This window comes from Bos javanicus, chromosome 1, assembly GCF_032452875.1.
Source record: "Bos javanicus breed banteng chromosome 1, ARS-OSU_banteng_1.0, whole genome shotgun sequence".
NCBI classification, from domain to species: domain Eukaryota; kingdom Metazoa; phylum Chordata; class Mammalia; order Artiodactyla; family Bovidae; genus Bos; species Bos javanicus.
Window position 1 is genome coordinate 139,208,968 of NC_083868.1, and position 24,842 is coordinate 139,233,809.

The window sequence follows — 24,842 nt, forward strand, 5'->3', positions numbered from 1 at the left end:
CTCCCTCCCCACCCCACCCCTACCCCCTGCATCCCCAGGCCAGCTGACTGCACTAACAGTAAACGGCTCTCTTGCCCTTGGGCTTCATCCAGTAGGAGGCCCCCGAGGGAGGTGAGAGAGGCGGGTTTCTATTTTCCCAGCTACCTTCCTGCCAGGCCATAGGTTGGTGGCAGCTGTTGTTCCTCAGCTGGAGGCCACAGTTCTTGAGAAATAGCCCTGTGTCCACACAGCAATTGTCTTGGGGTTTTGATACCCCTGCCCCTTTAGGACTTGGGCTTGTCTTCCCAGTAAGACGAAAGTCCCTGAAGGTGCTTCACCATCCCTTGTGCTAAGTTGCTTCATTCATGTCTGACTCTGCAACCCCATGAACCATAGCCTGCTAGGCTCCTCTGTCCATGGGATTCTCTAGGCAAGAATACTGGAGTGGGTTGCCATGTCCTCCTCCAGGGGATCTTCCCAACCCAGGGATCAAACCCTTGCCTCATGCCTCCTGCTTTGGCAGGCAGGTTCTTTACTACTAGCGACACCTGGGAAGCCCCTTTATTTTTACTGCCCACACTCTTATAAGTAATCATTGTTGTTGTTCAGTCACTAAGTCATATCTGACTCTTTGTGACCCCATGGATTGCAGCATGGCAGGCTCCTCTGTCCTCCACTATCTCCCAGAATTTGCTCAATCTCCTGTCCATTGAGTCAGTGATGCTATTCAACCATCTCATTCTCTTGTCGTCCCCTTCTCCTGCCCTCAGTCTTTCCCAGCATCAGGGTCTTTTCCAATGAGTCAGTTCTTCACATCAGGTGGCCAAAGTATTGGAGCTTTAGCTGCAGCATCAGTCCTTCCAATTAATGTTCAAGCTTGATTTCCTTTAGGATTGACTGGTTAATAACATCACTACTGCTCCTCCCTTATCCCAATGTGTTACGCGTTCTGTATTCTTCCAGAACTCTGGTAGGTGCTTATTCTCTCCACCATGACTGCTACCCTCAACTGTATCCCCTGGGACGGTCCACAGCACCCCCTGTCCAGCTCTGTCTCCCCTCTGCTTCCAGATTTCTTTCTTGTCTATACACATCTGTCTTCTAGCCTGAAAGTATCCACCTAGACCTCTAAACTCCCTTCACAAAATGTTTCTGAAGTCATTCTGGTTCTGGTTAATCTCTTTTCAGAAATTTTAGAATCATCTGTCTTTACTACCTCACATGCTCATCAGTAAGCCCTGATGAGCCAACCTTCAGGGTAGATCTCTAATCTTAGCACTTCTCACCCAAATGAGCACAGCAATCTCCTAAATGTCTTCCTCCTTCTGTCTCCATCCTGTTACTGCCCATCCTCAACAGGCCACTGATGGATCTTTAAAACCTGTCAGATGTGTCCTTCTCTAAAAATGCTTCACAGGTTCCCATCTGACTCAAAGGCCAAGGCCCAAGAGGCCCAGAGGAGCTGATCTCACTGGTCTTTCTCTGACCTCTTGACCCACTGTGCTCCCCTCCTTTCACTCTGCTCTGATCATATTGGCCACCTTGTCATGCCAGGCATGCTGCTGCCCCAGGGCCTTTGAACATGCTGTCCTTCTGCCAAGAACCCTCTTCCCCTAGAACACCTCATAGCTCCCTTCCTACCCTCCTTTAAGTTTTCACTCTAGTGTGTGTGCTAAGTTGCTTCAGTCATGTACGACTCTGCGACCCTATGGACTGTAGCCCGCCAGGCTCCTCTCCAGGTAGGAATACTGGGGTGGGTTGCCATGCCCTCGTCCAGGGGATCTTCCCTACGTAGGGATCAAACCCACATCTCTTACGTCTCCTTCATTGGCAAACAAACGAGTGCCACCTGTTAGTTTGGCTCTAAATCCATTGATTAAGTCTTGGCTCAGAGACCTTTCCTGAATGCCCTACAAAAAAAAAGTAAAACCTACCCTCACTCTGCATGTCCATTTCCCTTTCTTTCCTCCCTGCATTCTTTTTTTCCTTAGTACTTTTGACCTTCTAACCTACTGTGAAATTTGCTCATCTCTTTTGCTTATTGCCTGACTCTTCTCACTCTGAGGGCAGACAGAGATATATGCCGTCTTGCCCTCTGTAATCTCTCTAGAGCTACAACAAAGCCTAACACACGGTAAGCACACAATAAATAGCTGTTGGATGTTTAATGAAAAATTTCTGGAGCAGACAGTTCCTAAAACATGAGATAGTTATGCTCTGAACACTCACTCATAAAGCTTCTGGATGGTGTGGTAGTTAGACCTGGCGACAGCCCACAACAACCTGTTAGCCCTTAACAGACCTGGAGACCTGTCCCGCCCCGGCCTGGCCACAGTGCCGCCACAAAGACTAGACCAGCAGAAGTCAAGCCTGGAAGGCTGGGCGTGCCCTGTTCCTCTCCAGAACTACCCCCCACAGTGAGCCCGCAGGAGAAGGACCTCCTGGCTTCTCTCAAAGGCAGGAAGGAAGCCTTTTTGAGAGACCAAGGTGAGTGGAAAGACCATTTTTGAGAGCAGGAACAGAGGCTGCTTTAGGGAGAGGATCAGAGCACTCCATGGGTGGAAGTTCTGTCCTGCCTTTCTCATGGGCGTAGTGTGGCCTCAGCCTCCTCCCTGGCCACACAGTGCGCTATACCCACCGTACCCCCCGGAGACCAGCTGGCTTTACCCCAACTGGTCCACAGCCTCTGGCCTGAGCCCTAACAGCAGAAAGCCCACCCACAGGACCCTCCCCAGCCCCTCCCCCAAGCAGGCACTGCCTTCTGGGGTTTCCTCCAAGTTTCACTCCGCAAAGATGAGGAGAGAAAGGAAACTAGCCTCAGGGCCTCCCCAAGATGTGAGCCACCACAGCTCCCCTGAGGGAGGGGAAGGAGGGGAAGCCCAGTAGGCTCAAGAGGAAGTTTGTACAGAGGAAAGGACAAAGGGTGGAGTCTAGGGAAGAAAGGAGCGCTCCAAGGTCCCTGGGTCGCCTGGCTGGGGAACCCTCCCCTCCCAACTAGGGTTGTTGGTTGTTGTTCAGTCACTAAGTCGAGTGGACTCTTTGCGACCCCATGGACTGCAGCCCGCCAGGCTCCTCTGTCCTCCACTATCTCCTGTTTTGTGTTAGTCACTCAGTTGTGTCCAACTCTATGCGACCCCATCGACTGCAGCCCACCAGGCTGCATGGGATTCTCCAGGCAAGAATACTGGAGTGGATTGCCATGCCCTCCTCTAAGGGATCTTCCTGACCCAGGGATTGAACCCCTGCTATCTCCTGGAGTTTGCTCAAATTCATGTCCTTTGAGTCAGTGATGCCATCTAACCATCTCATCTTCATCTGCCCCCTTCTCCTTTTGCCTTCAGTCTATCCCAGCGTCAGTCTTTTCCCAAGAGTTGGCTCTTTGCATTCAATGACCAAAGTAAACAGGAGTCCTTCCAGTGAATATTCAGTGTTGATTTTCTTGAGAATTGACTGGTTTGATCTTGCAGGCAATGGCATGTGTAAGCTAGGTGCCCTAGGCAAGACTGCATATTTTCTTTGATGATGTTTGACACCTAATTGCAGTGATAACATCCCTGTTTACAACCTGAAGAAAGTTTCCTGGTCCCCCTTTTTCACTTATGAGTAAATCTGGCCTAGAGAAGGGTCCAGAAGCCCAGAGTCTAACACAAAATAATCTTAATTTTTAAAAATTACCTGGAGAGGGAAATGGCAACCTACTCCAGTATTCTTGCCTGGAGAATTCCATGGACAGAGGAGACTGGGAGGTGGGCTACAGTCCATGGGGTTGCAAACAGTTGGACTCGACTGAGCACACATGCAGAGAATGCACATATATAATTAATAAGAACTGCTGTATAACACAGGGAACTCTACTCAGTACTCTGTAATGGCCTATGTGGGAAAAGACTCTTTAAAAAAGTAGATATATGTACATGCATAACTGATTCACTTTGCCATACACCTGAAACTAACACAACATTGTAAATCAACTACACTCCAATAAAAATTTAAAAAAAGAAAATAATTAAAGCCACCAAAGGTTTAAGATATGAATGTTGGTTAGTGAGATGAGGGGAATTCCGAGGTGGAGCTAGTGGTAAAGAACCCATCTACCAATGCAGGAGACCTAAGAGACGCAGGTTTGATCCCTAGGTCGAGAAGATCCCCTGAAGGTCATGGCGACCCACCCCAGTATTCTTGCCTAGAGAATCCCATGGACAGAGGAGCTTGGTGGGCTGCACTCCATAGGGTCACAAAGAGTCAGACAAAACTGAAGTGACAGCACACATGCACTGAGATAAGGTGAAGATAATATTAAGAACCCAGAATCTCAAATCTTGTCCTTCAGCCACTTTCTTCCTCAAAGTCTCCAGGGAAAGTCCATGCATGGTGGACACTGCTGCAGGGGTTGCTTTATGAACCCTGAGCCCACCACCTGGTGATCTAGGCTAGATGGCATATAGAATTATTTGTTCAAGCCAAGCAGTCTCAGGAGACTAAGACAAAGTAGCCCCAAAGGGCCCAAGTAGGCATGGTGGTTCCCCATAGTCGGAGTCTGCAGGTGCACCTTGCCTGGAGAGGCCCATCCCCCCAGTACTAGGACTTATGGGCATGGCTCCTGCCCCTCCCCCCAGGCAGATCCTTGTAGCTACTTGAGAGGGAAGACTTGATCAACCTACTCCCCATAGGACCCAGCCTGACCTCTGGAAGAACTGGCCTTTGTAGGGGGTTAGATAGGGCTTCCCTGGTGGCTCGGGGGTAAAGAATCCGACTGCCAATGCAAGGGATAAAGTTTCCATCCCTGGGTTGGGAAGATCCCCTGGAGAAGGAAATGGCAACACACTGCAGTATTCTTGCCTGGAGAATTCCAGGGACAGAGGAGCCTGGAGGGTTACAGTCCAAAGAGTCAGATATGGCTGAACGTCACACACATACACACACACACACACACACACACACAAGCGCTGGTGTGTTTCCTAGGCTTTTAAGAGGGCAGAGACCAGCACACTGACCAGCCAATGGATTCATGCGAAAGGAGATAACAGAATTAACGCAGTCATAAGTAGTGTTAGAATTATCACAAAGTGGGTATGTTCAATAATCTTGTGAGTAGATTCTCTTTCCAAAACAGCAAATAGAAAGTATAATTTTCCTACAATGAACCTATTAGACAAACTTTGCCACAAATCTACCTCACCAAGGTTATACATTCCACAGAATTTAATTACACATTCCACAGAATTTAATTATAAAGCTCTTAGATCAGATCAGATCAGTTGCTCAGTCGTGTCCGACTCTTTGTGACCCCATGAATCGCAGCACGCCAGGCCTCCCTGTCCATCACCAACTCCTGGAGTTCACTCAGATTCATGTCCATCGAGTCAGTGATGCCATCCAGCCATCTCATCCTCTGTCGTCCCCTTCTCCTCTTGCCCCCAATCCCTCCCAGCATCAGAGTCTTTTCCAGTGAGTCAACTCTTCGCATCAGGTGGCCAAAGTACTGGAGTTTCAGCTTTAGCATCACTCCTTCCAAAGAAATCCCAGGGCTGATCTCCTTTAGAATGGACTGGTTGGATCTCCTTGCAGTCCAAGGGACTATCAAGAGTCTTCTCCAACACGACAGTTCAAAAACATCAATTCTTCGGTGCTCAGCCTTCTTCACAGTCCAACTCTCACATCCATACATGACCACAGGAAAAACCATAGCCTTGACTAGACAGACCTTTGTTGGCAAAGTAATGTCTCTGCTTTTCAATATGCTATCTAGGTTGGTCAGAACTTTCCTTCCAAGGAGTAAGCGTCTTTTAATTTCATGGCTGCAATCACCATCTGCAGTGATTTTGGAGCCCCCCAAAATAAAGTCTGACACTGTTTCCACTGTTTCCCCATCTATTTCCCATGAAGTGATGGGACCGGATGCCATGATCTTCATTTTCTGAACGTTGAGTTTTAAGCCAACTTTCTCACTCTCCACTTTCACTTTCATCAAGAGGCTTTTGAGTTCCTCTTCACTTTCTGCCATAAGGGTAGTGTCATCTGCATATCTGAGGTGATTGATATTTCTCCCGGCAATCTTGATTCCAGCTTGTGCTTCTTCCAGCCCAGCATTTCTCATAATGTACTCTGCATATAAGTTAAATAAACAGGGTGACAATATACAGCCTTGAAGAACTCCTTTTCCTATTTGGAACCAGTCTGTTGTTCCATGTCCAGTTCTAACTGTTGCTTCCTGATCTGCATACAAATTTCTCAAGAGGCAGATCAGGTGGTCTGGTATTCCCATCTCTTTCAGAATTTTCCACAGTTTATTGTGATCCACACAGTCAAAGGCTTTGGCATAGTCAATAAAGCAGAAACATGTTTTTCTGGAACTCTCTTGCTTTTTCCATGATCCAGTGGATGTTGGCAATTTGATCTCTGGTTCCTCTGCCTTTTCTAAAACCAGCTTGAACATCAGGAAGTTCACGGTTCACATATTGCTGAAGCCTGGCTTGGAGAATTTTGAGCATTACTTTACTAGCGTGTGAGATGAGTGCAATTGTGCGGTAGTTTGAGCATTCTTTGGCATTGCCTGTCTTTGGGTTCAGTAAAGCTCTTACTGGGTTCAATCCCTGTGTTGGGAAGATCCCCTGGAGATAGGAATGGCTACCCACTCCATTATTCTGGCCTGGAGAATTCCATGGACTGTATAGTCCATGGGGTTGCAAAGAGTCAGACAAGACATGACTGAATAACTTTCACTTTACAGAGAGCAGAATGTGACAGAACATCTTGGTCTTTACAGTAAATAATTAACTCAATTTCATGACAAGATCTACTATAAAACATATGTTTTCCTTGTACTAGAACTTGGTCCTACATGGTTAATGTTTTGGAATAATTAAGATATAAGTTCTTCAGCTTTCTCTTTTTTCTTTATAAAAAAGAGTAATGGCCAGCCCAGTACTTTGAATTCTCTACAATCTTAAAACTTTTCAAGGATTCTAACTGCATAATTATCTCATTAAGATGATGGGGATGGACTGACCTGTAGGTATAAAGTTTCCCCAGCAGCCAAGAACACAGATCTAAAGTTTGCTAGTTACACAAGGCAGGAGACACACAACCTGCCTGCTTGCTCCCAGCCAAGCACAGCTTTCCAGACCTGCATTCCCTAAGAGAACCCACAACTAGCAAAGATTCCGGTGGGTGGATGAAGCTCTTTTATTTTTTGTCATTCTCCTGATTTTTTTTTTTAAACTTCTGGATCCGCTTTCCCACCTGACACTTCTTGAGGCTTAAATGTCCTGCCACCAAGGACAAAACACCCCAGGATTTTTCTGAGTGCATTCCTTGCATTTTAACACACCATTGATGTACACCTTAACACACCCAAGGGATGTATGTCACAGCCTAAAATAAACAGACCGTCAACAATTGCATCATTTTAAAAGTAAACCAAGACACACATGAAGCAGATACTTTCGTCTGATCTCTCAGCTTCATTCCACAGCTGAACTTTACCTCACTGCCAGTTCCTGGGGCCCAGGGTGTTGGGAGGCTGGGTAAGACAGGCTGCAGAAAAACAGGGAAGTCAGGGACAGGGAGAAGGGGCAGGCTCAGGAATGGGAAGGATACAAATGAAGCCAAATGGTGGTTTCCCCAGTACCCCCTGGGGGAACGGGGTGTACGCACACCCTATGACCCAGCAGTCTCACTTCTCAGATTACACACAGCAGAGATGTGTGTTTGTGTTCATCAGAAGACACATGCAAATAAGTTCTTGGCAGAACTTACTATCACCCCCAACCGGAAACATCCAAATGTCCATCAGCTGTGGAATTGATAAGAAACACATTTATTCAAAATACTGGGGGACTTCCCTGGTGGTCCAGTGGTTAGGACTCCACCCTTCCACTGCAGGGGGCATCGATTCAATCCCTGGTTGGGGAACTAAGCTGCCATATGCCACAAGGTGTGGCCAACAACAACAACAAAAATAACACACAGACAAAATACGGGTGAACTATACAGATGTGAGTTTATCAGTATTTTGTGACTTCCCTGGTAGCTCAGCTGGTAAAGAATCCGCCTGTAATGCAGGAGGCACCAATTCGATTCCTTGGTCAGGAAGAGCCCCTGGAGAAGGGATAGACTACCCACTCCAATATTCTTTCTTGGGCTTCCTTGGTGAGTTAGTAAAGAATCCACCTGCAATGTGGGATACCTGGGTTCAATCCCTGGGTTAGAAAGATCTCCCAGAGGAGGGCATGCAACTCACTCCAGTTTTCTTACCTGGAGAATCCAATGGAGAGAGGAGCCTGGCAGGCTGCAGTCCATGGGGTTGCAGAGAGTTGGACACGATTCAGTGACTAAGCACACACATACAGATATGAAAAGAGATGTTCAGCACAAATGACTTATAAGGATTAAGAGAAAGAAATCAGACACAAAAGAGTACATACTATGCAATTCTGTCGATGTGCAGTTCCAAGCCAGGTGAAACGAGTCTGTGGCATTAAAAATTAGGATAGTGGTTGCCTTTGCAGGTGGGGTATGTGAGTGGGGCATGTGGGAACACATGCACATTTCTGTGTGATCTGTTTCTTTTTTTTCTTAATATATATTTTTTATTCAAGTATGGTTGACTCCAGTGTTCTTGCCTGGAGAATCCCAGGGACCGGGGAGCCTGGTGGGCTTCCGTCTATGGGGTCGCACAGAGTCGGACACGACTGAAGCGACTTAGCAGCAGCAGCAGCAGCACAGTTGACTTAGTGCTCTGTTTCTTAATCTATTATGTATTATTCACTTGGTGAAAAGTTCATTCAGCCATAGGCATATGACTTCTCCACTTTTCTAAACACATTACCTTTGATTAACAGCTTACATCGGAAGAAAAGAAACAAGAAAAAAATTCCATGGTGCCTGTGGTAGTCGGATTAATGACACTCCACAATATCCACATCCTAATGCCCAGAATTTGTGAATACATTGGGATGGCCAAAAATCTCGTTCAGGTTTTCTGTAACATTTTATGGAAAAATTCGACTGAACTTTTTGGCCAACCCAATATTATATTACATGGCAAAAGGGACTTTGCAGATGTGATGTGGTTAAAGGATGTTGTGACTCAGAACCTAACCTAGATTATCCAGGAATGGCAATGCCATCATAAGCGTCCCTATACAAAAAAACCAAGAATCAGAGTCCAAGAGGAGGGACCCAGAGGTTAGAGATGGGCTTTGAAGTTGGAAGCAGGAGCCACAGGCCAAGAAATGTGGGCAGCCTCTAGAAGCTAGGAAAGCCCAGGGGACTTGTTCCCCACCAGCCCTGAGCCTCCTTAGGGAGCACAGCCACCCCCAATACCTTGGTTCTGACCCACTAAAACTCATTTTGATGTCTGACCTCCACAGCTGTAAAATAATAAATAAATAATAACCTACTAAGTTTGTAGTCATTTGTTACAATAGCAGTAGATGCCAGAAGCAACTCCTTTTTTGGCTGTGCTGGGTCTTTGTTGCTACACCTGCGCTTTCACTAGTTGCACTGAGAGAGCTCACTGCAGTGGCTTCTTGTGTTTTGGAGCGAGGGCTCTAGGGTGCTCAGGCTTAGTTGCTCTGTGGCATGTGGGATCTTAGTTCCCTGACCAGGGATCAACCTGCATTGCAAGGCAGGTTTTTAACCACTGGGCCAACAGAGAAGTCCCAGAAGCAACTTTTAAGATCCTAATAATCAACACGAGTAATATAATTAACAATTTGCCAGGTTACATGAAACTAGTTATCATTCAAAAATTCCAGACTCTAGAAAAGATACCTCTCTCTTTCCTCTCAGCTTAATTAGATAATTCTGGAAAGTAGGTTCAGATGTGACTCCAAGCTATTTAAAGATGAGTGATCACATGATTTACATTTGGCCACTTACTTTTTTGTTTTGTTTTGTTTTAAGTCTGGGCTTCTATCAATAGTCAGGATTCCACCAAAGAAAGCAAACTGCTGGTTATATAATAAGCATCTGTTGTTCAGTCAATTCAGTCATATCCAACTCTCTGCCTCTCCATGGACTGCAGCATACCAGGCTTCCCTGTCCCTCACCATCTCCCGGAGTTTGCTCAGACTCATGCCTACTGAGTCGATGATGCCAACCATCTCATCCTCTGTCACCCCCTTCTCCTGCTGCCCTCGACCTTTCTCAGCATCAGGGTCTTTTCCAGTGAGTTGGCACTTCTCGTCAGGTGGCCAAAGTATTGGAGCTTCAGCATTAGTCCTTCCAATGAATATTCAGTTTTGATTTCCTTTAGGATTGACTGGTTTGATCTCTGTGCTGTCCAAGGGAACTCTCAAGAGTCTTCTCCAGCACCACAATTCGAAAGCATCAATCTTTTGGTGCTCAGCCTTCTTTACGGTCCAACTCTCACATCTGTACATGACTACTGCAAAAACCATAGCTTTGACTATTAGGACTTTCGTGGGCAAAGTGATGTCTCTGTTTTTTTAACACACTGTTTAGGTTTGTCACAGCTTTTTTCCCAGTGAATAAAGTATTTTACTTTCATGGCTGCAGTCACCATCTGCAGTGATATTGGAGCCAAAAAAAGTAAAGCTTCTGTAATTGCAGAAGCTGGTTAATCACTCTCTGTGAAACTATTGTCTTTCTTACTTAAGATGGCGTCTGGTGTCCACAGGGCAGACAGTCAAGAAGAGAAAAAAAATGGACATAAAGGGTGTGAAAGGAGGACAAACAAACCCATGGAGACAGAAGCCTGTATCGTGTCAGAGCTAGCCTCCAACTCCACATCCTCCAACTCCAACAGGATGTGTGTCCTGTTAGAGAGGGTAAAGCACACTTTGTCACACCTGGAGAATCCAGAAGGAAAAAAGAGTAGCTTGGGAGAGACTGGGCCAGCAGGTAACCTATGCATGTGAACTTCAACAGCACCTTGGTACCCTGCACAGGTCTGCTGGGCGTAAGACTCCACCAGGCTCTGGCTCCACCCCTCCCTTCCCACTTGGATGCAAAATGTCTTTTATAGCCCCACAAGGAACTAAAGAGCCTCTTGATGAAGGTGAAAGAGAATAATGAAAAAGCTGGCATGAAACTCAACATTCAAAAAACTAAGATCATGATATCCAGTCCCATAACTTCACTGCAAACAGAAGGGGGAAAAGTAGAAGCAGTAACAGATTTTATTTTCTCGGGCTCCAAAATCACTGCAGATGGTGACTGCAGCCATGAATTTAAAAGACGCTTGCTCCTTGAAAGAAAAGCTATGCCAAACCTAGACAGTGTATTAAAAAGCAGAGACATCACTTTGCCCACAAAGGTCCCAATAGTCAAAGCTATGGTTTTTCCAGTAGTAATGTACAGATGTGAGAGCTGGACCATAAAGGAGGCTGAGCACCAAAAAATTGATCTTTTTGAATTGTGCTGGAAAAGACTCTTGAGAGCCCCTTGGACATCATGGAGATCAAACCAATCAATCTTAAAGGAAATCAACCCTGAATATTCATTGGAAGGACTAATGCTGAAGCTGAAACTCCAATACTTTGGCCACCTGATGTGAAGAGCCAGCTCATTGGAAAAGATGATGATGCTGGGAAAGACTGAAGGCAAAAGAAGAGGAGCAGCAGAGGATGAGATAGTTGGATGGCAAACTCCGGGAGATGGTGAAGGACAGAGAAGCCTGGCGTGCTGCTCTCCGTGGGGTCTCTAAGAGTTGAACATGACTGAGCAACTGAAAAACAACAACAACCCATCCGAGTGACACACACAGAGGAGAATTCTGGGAATGCAGTTTTGCTCCTTGAGTTGGCCCATTAAAAACTACCATATGGCTGTGCTCTTACAGCCAGCATCCTTGCAGTAAATTCCTTCACTTCATCTGAAAAGTGGAAGCTGTTGTAATTTCACATGGACTTTCATAAGACTTCAAAGAAAGACTATATATTCTAGGTACTCTGCCTAGAATATGACACTCAGATTTCTGTTGAATGGGTTCATTGATCCTGTTGTGAACTTTGATGCTCAAAGAATGTGCTTTCAGTCTAAATGGGTTACTCATAAAAATAATTAGCCCCTTGAAATTGTAAAACAGAATTATTACATGCAAATTTAAGATGAATGATAACATCATAAAACTTTCATCCATTTCTTTACCAAAAAAGCCCAAAATCACAAACAACAGTTCTGCAGTCAGACAATGTGGATTTGACCCTGGACTCCACCTTGTACTTGTCCTGTTAGCAAGTTAGGTGAACATGATGACTGTGGTGTTAGTAACAGAGGAAAGTGGTAGTTCTAACCTCTCGGAGTTGTGATATTAACTTAGAAAGTGTGAGTGCCTGCTTAAAATAGTACCTCGTACATATAAGTGTAAAATAAACTCTTCCCGCCCCACCCCCACTGAATAATAAAAGACTATTTCTGTGGGATTGAAAGCAAAATGATGTGAAAACATTATTTGATCTAGTATTTTATGTTTTTTTAATTTTATTGGGGTATAACCCAGATAATCATGATGGTGTGATCACTGACCTAGAGCCAGACATCCTGGAATGTGAAGTCAAGTGGGCCTTAGAAAGCATCACTATGAACAAAGCTAGTGGAGGTGATAGAATTCCAGTTGAGCTATTCCAAATTCTGAAGATGATGCTGTGAAAGTGCTGCCCTCAATATGACAGCCAATTTGGAAAACTCAGCAGTGGCCACAGGACTGGAAAAGGTCAGTTTTCATTCCAATCCCAAAGAAAGGCAATGCCAAAGAATGCTCAAACTACCACACAATTGCACTCATCTCACACGCTAGTAAAGTAATGCTTAAAATTCTCCAAGCCAGGCTCCAGCAATATGTGAACCGTGAACTTCCTGATGTTCAAGCTGGTTTTAGCAAAGGCAGAGGAACCAGAGATCAAATTGCCAACATCCGCTGATTCATGGAAAAAGCAAGAGAGTTCCAGAAAAACATCTATTTCTGCTTTATTGACTATGCCAAAGCCTTTGACTGTGTGGATCACAATAAACTGTGGAAAATTCTGAAAGAGATAGAATACCAGACCACCTGATCTGCCTCTTAAGAAATTTGTATGCAGGTCAGGAAGCAACAGTTAGAACTGGACATGAAACAACAGACTGGTTCCAAATAGGAAAAGGAGTTCTTCAAGGCTGTATATTGTCACCCTGTTTATTTAACTTATATGCAGAGTACATCATGAGAAACGCTGGACTGGAAGAAACACAAGCTGGAATCAAGATTGCCGGGAGAAATATCAATCACTTCAGATATGCAGATGACACCACCCTTATGGCAGAAAGTGAAGAGGAACTCAAAAGCCTCTTGATGAAGGTGAAAGTGGAGAGTGAAAAAGCTGACTTAAAGTTCAATGTTCAGAAAACAAAGATTATGGCATCTGGTCCCATCACTTCATGGGAAATAGATGGGGAAACTGGAAACAGTGTCAGACTTTATTTTTTGGGCTCCAAAATCACTGCAGATGGTGACTGCAGCCATGAAATTAAAAGACGCTTACTCCTTGGAAGGAAAGTTCTGACCAAGCTAGATAGCATATTGAAAAGCAGAGACATTACTTTGCCAACAAAGGTCTGTCTAGTCAAGGCTATGGTTTTTCCTGTGGTCATGTATGGATATGAGAGTTGGACTGTGAAGAAGGCTGAGCACCGAAGAATTGATGCTTTTGAACTGTGGTGTTGGAGAAGACTCTTAAGAGTCCCTTGGACTGCAAGGAGATCCAACCAGTCCATTCTGAAGGAGATCAGCCCTGGGATTTCTTTGGAAGGAATGATTCTAAAGCTGAAACTCCAGTACTTTGGCCACCTCACGCGAAGAGTTGACTCATTGGAAAAGACTCTGATGCTGGGAGGGATTGGGGGCAAGAGGAGAAGGGGATGACAGAGGATGAGATGGCTGGATGGCATCACTGACTCGATGGACATGAGTCTGAGTGAACTCTGGGAGTCGATGATGGACAGGGAGGCCTGGTGTGCTGCGATTCATGGGGTTGCAAAGAGTCGGACACGACTGAGCAACTGATCTGATCCGATCTGAGTGTGTTAATTTCAGGTATACAGCAAAGTGATTCAGTTATGCATATATATATTCATCCTTTTTTAGATTTTTTTCTCATATAGATTATCACAGAATATTGAGTAAAGTTCCCTGTGTTTTTCTTTAAGTATAATTCAATTACAATATTTTATTATTTGCAGCTGTACAGCATAGTGATTTGATATTTTTATGCATTACAAAATGATCACCATGATGTCTAGTTGCCATTTGTCACCATACTAAGATTTTATAATATGATCGAGTATATTCCCTAAGTCATACAGTTGTTATACATTTATTCTGTAACTGGAAGTTTGTACCTCTTAATCTCCTTCATCTATTTCACTCATCCCCCAGGCCCCTAGTCTCTGGCAACCAACTGTTTGTGAGTCTGTTTTGTTACGTGTGTTTGTTTGGTTTTGGGTTGTTTTTTTCTTTTTTGAGTTCCACAATAAACATTTGCTCATTGTCATCATCACTTTTTCTAGTGTGTAGAAAATAGCCTGGAAGCTCCTAAATACTACCCTCCATGGTGGAATGTCAGTGGTTTTGTTTTATTCTTTGTGCTTTTTTTTTTTGTTTGGGTCTTCACAATCATCTACAATAAATGTACAGGCTATGTTTGAAACAATTCCCCACCCTCACATAAAAACCGTTGCCTTTTTTTTGTCCCACCCTCTCCTTCCACCCCTTGCCTTTCTTTCACAAGCCCTTTCCTCTGACTCTGTTTACACACTCTTCTCTACATTCTACCTTCTGCTCTTCCACATAGGAAAAAATACATAAAATTAGATCCTTTCTGTGTTCCCAAGATCAACCATGCATCTCACTCTCTCCATATAGTTTTCTATCATTATCCCATCTGTTAGAATTCTCTTGTTCCTCCTTAGGTGAAGAGTGACAATTTCTGTCTTAATTCCTAACTATTAGGTAAATATTAAATGTATCTTGTGAATAGTTGTACTGTAAAATTCAAATATGATTAGCATAGGGAGAACATTTTCTTCTAGCCAGTAGGAGAGGCACAGCCTGCCAAAATCAACTCTACCTTGTCAACTTTTAACTCAAAGAGCAAATATTTCTCCATGACTACCCTGTAATCTAAATGTAGGTTGCTTCAGCAAAAGTATCTGCATTTTAAAAATATTTATTTCAAGATCCCAAATAAACATAATGTCAAGTTTAACAACATCAAAGCATAACAGTATTTTATTAACCAAGTAATGCTCTTCTTTTACTGTTGTTTTTCATTTTTCCCCTCAAATTTTTATCTTGACAATCACAAGCCTATAGAAAAGTTGAGAGAATGGTACCCAAAATATCTTATATATCCTTCGTGTAGTTCATCAGTTGTTAACTTTTTTCCATATTTGCTTATATTTGTTTAACCTGACCCACGTGAAACAAGTTATACACATCATGACTTTTCATCTCAAATAGTTTCTTGTGTGTCTACTAAGAATAAGGACATTATTCCACATGATCACAGTACATGATTATACCCAAGTAAATGAACAAAAATCTTTCAAGGTTATCTACTATGCAGTGTATATTCAAATTTCTCCAACTGTCTAAAATTGTCAAGTACAACAGCTTTTTTTTTTTTCGGATGCAGGATCCAGTCAAGTTTCAGATACTGTATTTGGTTTTATTTCTTTGGTCTCTAGAATTGTTCCTTCCCCAGCCTTCTCCTTTGTGTATGTTTTTACTGAAGAAAAATTGGGAGACCTGGGTTCGATTCCTGCATTGGGAAGATCCCCTGGAGAAGGGAACAGCTACCCACTCCAGTATTCTGGCCTGGAGAATTACATGGGCAGAAGAACCTGGCAGGCTATTGTCCATTGTTGCAAAGAATCGGACACGACTGAGCGACTTTCACTTTCATAGTTGATTTAAATATCATGTTAGTTTCAGATGTACAAGACAGCGACTCAGTTTTACATATATATATATACACACACACACACATATATTGTATATTCCTTTTCAGATTCTTTCCATTTTTTCCATTATAGATTGTATTACAAGATATTGAGGGCTTCCCAGATGACACAGCAGGAAAGAATCCGCCTGCCAATGCAGGGGACACAAGAGACACAGGTTTGATCCCTGGGTCAGAAAGATCCCCTGGAGGAGGAAATGGCAACCCACTTCATTGTTCTTACCTGGGAAATCACATGTACAGAGGACCCTGGCAGGCTACAGTTCATGGGGTAGAAGAGGGTAGGAAATGAGTGATATTGAATATAGTTTCCTGTGCTAAACAGTAGGTCTTCGTTGGTTATCTATTGTCCCTCACTTTTTTTTAAGACATTGATTTTTTTTTTACAACAATGTAGGCCATTTGTCTTCAAAATTGTTTCTGAATTTGTCCTACTATTCCTCATGATTAGAGTCCAGCCAAACATTTTGGACAAGACTGTCTCGGAGGTGATACCATTTATAGTCATTTTTGTTTGTTTTTTGGCCATGCCACTCAGCATTTGCAGTCTTAGTTCCCCAACCCCTGCCACCTGCAGTGGAAGTGCATAGTCTTAACCACTGGACTGCTGGGGAAGTCCTACCATTTAGTTTTCAGTTCTTCGTAATAGGAGAGGCACTATATCAGTTTGGATGATGTGGGGTAATGCCAGGTTTGATTACTTGTTTTTTTCATATAAATCATGCAATGATTAATTTGCTTGAGATTAAATGTAACTTAAGCTCAGTCGTGTCTGACTCTTTGTGACCCCGTGGACTGTAGAGTCAATGGAATTCGATAGGCCAGAATACTGGAGTGGGTAGCCGTTACCTTCTCCAGGGGATCTTCCCAACCCAGGGATCGAACCCAGGACTCCCACACTGCAGGTAGATTCTTTATCAGCTGAGCTACCAGGGAAGCCAATTAACATAAATCATGCAATGATTAATTTGAGATTAAATGTAATTTAATTATTATTTTGCTTGTCTCAAGCAATACTTTGAAAATCTTTGTTTTAGTAGATCCACACTGTTTTCCATTTTTTTCAACTGTTACAATCTTTCATAGGGTGGTATATTCAACATTTCACAAGATCTGGGATATCTACTAATATGGACTGAATGTTTGTTTCCCCCCTGCCCAGCATTCCTGTGTTGAAACTTTACCCCCATGTGATGGCCATAGGCGGTGTGGCCTTTGAGAGTCACAGAGGCCTTTTAGGTCACGAGGGTGGAGCCCTCAGGAGTGGGAATACTGTCCTTATACAAGAGACCCCAGAGAGCTCCCTTGCCCCTCTGCCACCTGAGAAGACAACCAAGAGATAGCTGTCTGTGAACCAGGAACTGGACTCTCACCAGACACTGAACCTGCTAGCACTTTCATCTGGACTTTCAGCCTCCAGAACAAATAATTTTGTGTGTAAGCCACCCAGTCTATAGCATTTTGTTACAGCAGCCCAATTGAACTAAGACAACTGGCCCAAATTTTAACATCTGCAAATCATGTATTTGATAAGGGATTACTATGCAGAATATGTAGAGAACTCCTAAAACCTAACATCAAATAAACTTATGATTAGTCCTAGGGCTTTTTTTTCTTCCTGCCTCTGGGCTATCCAAATAGCTTCTTACATAATGTTACATTATGACATTTGTTTCAGTCCCCTGTGAGAATGTTTCTCTTTTTCTTATGTTTTACCTGATCTATCCCTGCCCCATATTTTAGCTTTCCAGTTTGATTCATGTAAAATAATTTATGTATTAAGTGATGAATCCAGCCCAATATTAAAAGGAACTCCCTGGAACACATCATCCAACTAAAGAGCTTTTCAGTTGGATATTTAGAACATGTTAGGAGAAGGCAGTGGCACCCCTCTCCAGTACTCTTGCCTGGAAAATCCCACAGACGGAGGAGCCTGGTAGGCTGCAGTCCATGGGGTCGCTAGGAGTCGGACGCGACTGAGCGACTTCCCTTTCACTTTTCACTTCATGCATTGGAGAGGGAAGTGGCAACCCACTCCAGTGTTCTTGCCTGGAGAATCCCAGGGACGGCGGAGCCTGGTGGGCTGCCGTCTATGGGGTCGCAGAGAGTCGGACACGACTAAAGCGACTTAGCAGCAGGACTCCCTTTGCAATTCAATGATTAGGATTCTACTTTCACTGGCTCGACCTGGGTTCCATTCCTGGTCAGGAAACTAAGATCCTGCAAGTCATGTGGTGCAGCCAAAAAAAAAAGATTAAAAACTAAACAACAACAAAAAAATCAACGTTGTCGAAGTTACCCTCCCAATTTTATTCCATATGTGGCCCCCAGAGGAACCTGTTGGCCTAAACTGTAAGTTTATCCAGCACTGCTTTGGTTTTTAGTTCTAAATAGTTTTACCAGGTACATAGGATTCCTTCCATAGCATACTGTTCAGCTTCCTTGGTTTCAAGCTTTGTAAAAATGCGATCATATCATCTGTAGTTGTATCAGCTGGGATCTCTCTAGAAAACAAACGTCATGGATCAAGTAAAAGATTGTACTGAAGGAGCTACAAGTTGTGGCCTAAGTTGAGGGAAGCAAGAAAGACCATGGTGCACAGTGCAGCCAAAAAAAAAAAGAGAGAGAGAGAATGGGTGGACAGAAGCAAATCAATGAAAACATGTCTATACTTGGTGGACATTTTTCTCTCACTCTATACAGTATTGCTTCTTAGGTTCAGCCTTGCTGTGTGTGGTGGTGATTCATTCATTTTTCAGATCAGATCAGATTAGATCAGTCGATCGGTTGTGTCCGACTCTTTGCAACCCCATGAATCCCAGCACACCAGGCCTCCCTGTCCATCCCCAACTCCCAGAGTTCACCCAGACTCATGTCCATCGAGTCAGTGATGCCATCCAGCCATCTCATCCTCTGTCGTCCCCTTCTCCTCCTGCCCCCAATCCCTCCCAGCATCAGAGTCTTTTCCAATGAGTCAACTCTTTGTATCAGGTGGCCAAAGTACCGGAGTTTCAGCTTTAGTATCATTCCTTCCAAAGAAATCCCAGGGCTGATCTTCAGAATGGACTGGTTGGATCTCCTTGCAGTCCAAGGGACTCTCAAGAGTCTTCTCCAACACCACAGTTCAAAAGCATCAATTCTTCGGTGCTCAGCCTTCTTCACAGTCCAATTCTCACATCCATACATGACCACAGGAAAAACCATAGCCTTGACTAGATGAACCTTTGTTGGCAAAGTAATGTCTCTGCTTTTCAATATGCTATCTAGGTTGGTCAGAACTTTCCTTCCAAGGAGTAAGCGTCTTTTAATTTCATGGCTGCAGTCACCATCTGTAGTGATTTTGGAGCCCCAAAAATAAAGTCTGACACTGTTTCCACTGTTTCCCCATCTATTTCCCATGAAGTGGTGGGACCAGATGCCATGATCTTCGTCTTCTGAATGTTGAGCTTTAAGCCAACTTTTTTACTCTCCACTTTCACCTTCATCAAGAGGCTTTTGAGTTCCTCTTCACTTTCTGCCATAAGGGTGGTGTCATCTGCATATCTGAAGTGATTGGTATTTCTCCTGGCAATCTTGATTCCAGCTTGTGTTTCTTCCAGTCCAGCGTTTCTCATGATGTACTCTGCATAGAAGTTAAATAAGCAGGGTGACAATATACAGTCTTGAAGAACTCCTTTTCCTATTTGGAACCAGTCTGTTGTTCCATGTCCAGTTCTAACTGTTGCTTCCTGACCTGCAACAGATTTCTCAAGAGGCAGATCAGGTGGTCTGGTATTCCCATCTCTTTCAGGATTTTCCACAGTTTATTGTGATCCACACAGTCAAAGGCTTTGGCATAGTCAATAAAGCAGAAACAGATGTTTTTCTGGAACTCTCTTGCTTTTTCCATGATCCAGCAGATGTTGGCAATTTGATCTCTGGTTCCTCTGCCTTTTCTAAAACCAGCTTGAACATCAGGAAGCTCATGGTTCACATATTGCTGGAGCCTGGCTTGGAGAATTTTGAGCATTACTTTACTAGCATGTGAGATGAGTGCAATTGTGCAGTAGTTTGAGCATTCTTTGGCATTGCCTTTCTTTGGGATTGGAATGAAAACTGACCTTTTCCAGTCCTGTGGCCACTGCTGAGTTTTCCAAATTGGCTGTCATATTGAGTGCAGCACTTTCACAGCATCATCTTTCAGGATTTGGAATAGCTCAACTGGAATTCCATCACCTCCACTAGCTTTGTTCGTAGTGATGCTTTCTAAGGCCCACTTGACTTCACATTCCAGAATGTCTGGCTCTAGATCAGGGATCACACCATCATGATTATCTGGGTTGTGAAGATCTTTTTTGTATAGTTCTTCTGTGTATTCTTGCCATCTCTTCTAAGTATCTTCTGCTTCTGTTAGGTCCATACCATTTCTGTTCTTTATCGAGCTCATCTTTGCATGAAATGTTCCTTGGGTATCTCTGATTTTCTTGAAGAGATCCCTAGTCTTTCTGATTCTGTTGTTTTCCTCTATTTCTTTGCATTGGTTGCTGAAGAAGGCTTTCTTATCTCTTCTTGCTGTTCTTTGGAACTCTGCATTCACATGTTTATATCTTTCCTTTGCTCCTTTGCTTTTTGCTTCTCTTCTTTTCACAGCTATTTGTAAGGCCTCCCCAGACAGCCGTTTTGCTTTTTTGCATTTCTTTTCTACGGGAATGGTCTTGATCCCTGTCTCCTGTACAATGTCACGAACCTCATTCCATAGTTCATCAGGCACTCTATCAGATCTAGGCCCTTAAATCTATTTCTCACTTCCACTGTATAATCGTAAGGGATTTGATTTAGGCCATACCTGAATGGTCTAGTGGTTTTCCCTACTTTCTTCGCTTTAAGTCTGAATTTGGCAATAAGGAGTTCATGATCTGAGCCACAGTCAGCTCCTGGTCTTGTTTTTGCTGACTGTATAGAGCTTCTCCGTCTTTGACTGCAAAGAATATAATCAATCTGATTTCGGTGTTGACCGTCTGGTGATGTCCATGTGTAGAGTCTTCTCTTGTGTTGTTGGAAGAGGGTGTTTGTTATGACCAGTGCATTTTCTTGGCAAAACTCTATTAGTCTTTGCCCTGCTTCATTCCGTATTCCAAGGCCAAATTTGCCTGTTACTCCAGGTGTTTCTTGACTTCCTACTTTTGCATTCCAGTCCCCTATAATTAAAAGGACATCTTTTTTGGGTGTTTTAGGAACTGTTTAATATGCTGTTGGATGGATATACTGCCACTTATTAACCCATTCTCTTGTGGATGGATGTCTGGGCTGTTTCTGGAGTTTTATGACTATGGACAATGCAGGCAGCCATGAAGATTACTGGGATGGGGGGGTGGCCAGGGATTGCCTACAAACAAGAGTCTCATCAGAGCTGGGAAGAACCCTGGGCTTTTAAAACCTTTTCTGGAGCAGACGTGACTCAGTCACCTCATCTCACACCTCACTGGGATTCATCAGCAAGATGACATTTTTTGCTTTTCATTGGGTTAAAATACACACAACACAGAATTACCACCTTAACCATTTTTAGTGTACAACTCAGTGGCATTAAGTGCATTCACAGGGCTGTTGTTCATAAAAGGAGTAAAGTTGAACAGCTATCTGGCATGATCTTTATGCCAAGATTTTTCCCACGAATTTTACATACATAATATGTTCAATTTTTCACATTTCTTGATTTATCTGTAAGAAAGGTACACACAGTTCTGGGTGGAATTTAGTTAAAAAGAGAATACAAGTTTGGGGGGGTTATTTATTTATTTATATTTATTTTTGTTTGCAGTGGGTCTTTGCTGCAACATGAAGGCTGCTTTCCAGTTGCCATGTACGGGTTTCTCATTGCGGTGGCTTCTCTTGTTGCAGAGCAAGGGCTCTAAAGCACAGGCTCAGTAGTTGTGGCACACAGGCTTAGTTACCTCGACAAGTGGGATCTTCCTGGACCAGGGATCCAACCCATATCCCCTGCATTTGCAGGTGGGTTCTTCTTCACTGCACCAGGGAACCCTACATATATTCGTTGATAACTGTATCACTTTGCTGTGCCCCTGAAACTAGCACAACATAGTAAATCAACTATGCTTCAGTTAAAAAACAGGAATGAACAATCCACACATGCAAGAACGTGGATGAATGTCGGAAACATTCCTCTGAGTGAAAGCAGCCTGTTATAAGAGTACATGCCACAGGGTCGCATTTCCATGAAGTTCTAGAATTGTTCAGTTGCTAAGTCATGTCTGACTAGGACTGCAGCATGCCAGTCTTCCCTGTCCTTCACTATCTCCCAGAGTTTAATCAAACTCATGTCCATTGAGTCAGTGATGCCTCTGTTTTCTCCTTTTCCTCCTGTCCTCAATCTTTCCCAGCATCAGGGTCTTTTCCAATGAGTTGACTGTTTGCATCAGGTGACCAAAATATGGGGACTTCAGCTTGAGCATCAGTCCTTGCAATGAATATCCGGAGTTGATTTCCTTTAGGATGGACTGGTTTGATCTCCTTGTTGTCCAGGGGACTCTCAAGAGTCTTCTCCAACACCACAACTCAAAAGCATTGGGCTAACATGGTGGATAAGGTAAGGCTGGGGTGGGAAAAGGGTGGAACAGGAAAACCCATGAGGGGACTTCTGAGTGATGATGATTTTCTGTATCTTCATAGGAGTTTGGGTTACACAGGTGGTTCTCATCAACAGTACACTTGAGAGTTGTACATTTCAGCAGATGAAAATCTAACCTCAAAAGAAAAAAATAGAACCATAAACAAATGTTGAACTCTAATTAAATAATATGCCTGCTTAAGTATTAGGAGGAAGTGTGCTGATGTCTACAACTGACTGTGAAATATGAAAAACACAAGATGAAATTTTGGTTGGAGGGAGGAGGAATGGGTACATGGACAGAAAGTATGTTAGTTGCTCATTCATGTCCAACTCTTTGTGACCCCATGGACTGTAGCCTGTCAAGTTCCTTTGTTCATGGAATTCTCCAATCAAGAATACTGGAGTGGGTTGTCATTTTCTCCTCCAGGGGATTTTGCCAACCCAGGGACTGAACCCGGGTCTCCTGCTTTGCAGGAAGATTATTTACCATCTGAGCCACCAGGAAAGCCCCATGGACAGAAAGATATGGAATAAAGCAATTGTAATCAGAACATCAATGTTAAATGGGTGTTCCAGCAGCCAGAGTTAGCTTTTAAAAGTAAAAATGAGGACATTGATCATAAAGCTTTCCCATCACACTTAGACTAATACCCAAACTCTTTCTGTGATCTGGTTCCTATGTACCTATTTCTCCTCAGCCCCTGCTGCTCTTCCTAACAATGATGAAGCCTGCCTTTACTTCCTTGGCTAAACCCAGCTCGTGTCAACCTCAGGGCCTTTGCACTTGCTGTTTAGGGAGGGGTGAAGGACAGAAGGGTGGAGGACAGAGGGTAGAGCCCAGGACTCTAAGAGATGGGCATAGATTTGAGTGACCTTCTTCTCCTTGAATGCTCCAATTTGTCTTTTATACTAATTTATGGACATTCCCTGGTGGCTCAGATGATAAAGAATCTGCCTGCAATGTGGGAGACCTGGGTTCAACCTCTGGGTCAGGAAGATCTCCTGGAGAAGAAAATGGCTACCCACTCCAGCTTTCTTGCCTGGAAAATCCCATGGACAAAGGAGCCTGGCAGGCTACAGTCCATAGGTCTGTATGGAGTCGAATATGACTGAGTGACCGACACTACGGGATACTTGAAAATGTCTTTTCAGAACCTTTCATCTGAAATAAACTGTGACAGAGCAGAAGCTGGAGATGTCTGGATTGAAATGCAGAGAGCACACTGCTGTTTAATGATAAACTGTCATGAGGTATACTGTTCCTCCTTCCTGCCAAGGCTGTCTCACCAAGATTAGACTGCAAGATCTTTCAGAAATGTCTTCAACTTATTAGTAAATTGGTGATGATGCTGGAATCCATAACTGCCTATTAGCTGCCACTCAGTGGCAGATATTTTACAGAGAGATGGGACAAACCCAAATGTCCATAAATGGATTTTAAAAATATGTTATATACCTAAATGGAATCACTCAGTCGTGCCTGACTCTGTGACCCTGGACTGCAGCGCACCAGGTTCCTCTGTCCATGAGATTTTCCAGGCAAGGATACTGGAGTGGGTTGCCATTTCCTTCTCTAGGGAAATGGAATATTATTCAGCCTTAAAAAGGCAATTCTGACATATGCCAGAACATGGATGAATTCTGAAGATACTATGCTAAGTGAAAAAAGCCCATCATAAAATGACAAACACTGCATGAATCCACTTACACAAGTACTTATTCAATCCATAGAGACAGTGTTTAATGGATATAGAGTGTTTAATGGGTACAGAGTTTTAATGAGAGAAATGAAGAAGTTCTCAAGATGGATGGTGGTTAGATGAGATCAGTCGCTCAGTCATGTCCGACTCTTTGCAACCCCATGAATCCCAGCACACCAGGCCTCCCTGTCCATCACCAACTCCCGGAGTTCACTGAGACTCACGTCCATCGACTCAGTGATGCCATCCAGCCATCTCATCCTTTGTTGTCCCCTTCTCCTCCTGCCCCCAATCCCTCCCAGCATCAGAGTCTTTTCCAATGACTCAACTCTTTGTATCAGGTGGCCAAAGTACTGGAGTTTCAGCTTTAGCATCATTCCTTCCAAAGAAATCCCAGGGCTGATCCTTCAGAATGGACTGGTTGGATCTCCTTGCAGTCCAAGGGACTCTCAAGAGTCTTCTCCAACACCACAGTTCAAAAGCATCAATACTTCAGCGCTCAGCCTTCTTCACAGTCCAACTCTCACATCCATACACGACCACAGGAAAAACCATAGCTTTGACTAGACAAACCTTTGTTAGCAAAGT